General features: G+C 18.5%; 1 protein-coding gene across 1 annotated transcript in view; it reads right to left on the bottom strand.

Annotated features, from left to right (window-relative positions):
• The window catches only part of LOC119582352 (AT-rich interactive domain-containing protein 4B-like), a gene marked incomplete at its 3' end in the record, with an annotated part of 36,609 nt that overhangs the window by 7,137 nt on the left and 29,033 nt on the right, over positions 1-439 (bottom strand).

The raw sequence follows: 439 nt of genomic DNA, 5'->3' as shown, positions 1-439 counted from the left end.
AAAAAAAAAAAAAAAAAAAACCACACACACACAAAAAAAAAAAACCCACCCCAAAAACCACACCCCAAAAACCCCCCCCCAAAAAAACCACACCCCAAAAACCACAAAAACCCACACACAAAAAACCACCCCCAAAAAAAAAAAAAAATTTTATAAAAAAAAAAAAAAAAAAACCCCCCAAATTACAAAAACCCCAAAAAACAAAAAAAAAAAACCCCCAAAAATTTTTTAATTTTAAAAAAAAAATTTTAATATTAAAAAAAAATTTTAATCAAATTTTAAATTTTCCCTAATTTTTTTTTTTAAATTTTTAAAAAATTTTATACTTTAATAAAATTTTTTTTAAAAAAAATATAATATATATACAAAATTACATTTTTTAAAAATTTTTTCCCAATTTTTAAATTTTTAATTTTAAATTAAAAAAATTTTTACATAT

This window comes from Penaeus monodon, chromosome 15 (assembly GCF_015228065.2).
Source record: "Penaeus monodon isolate SGIC_2016 chromosome 15, NSTDA_Pmon_1, whole genome shotgun sequence".
NCBI lineage: Eukaryota > Metazoa > Arthropoda > Malacostraca > Decapoda > Penaeidae > Penaeus > Penaeus monodon.
Note: the sequence above shows the minus strand (reverse complement) of the source record. Positions and strands in the feature narration are given on the sequence as shown.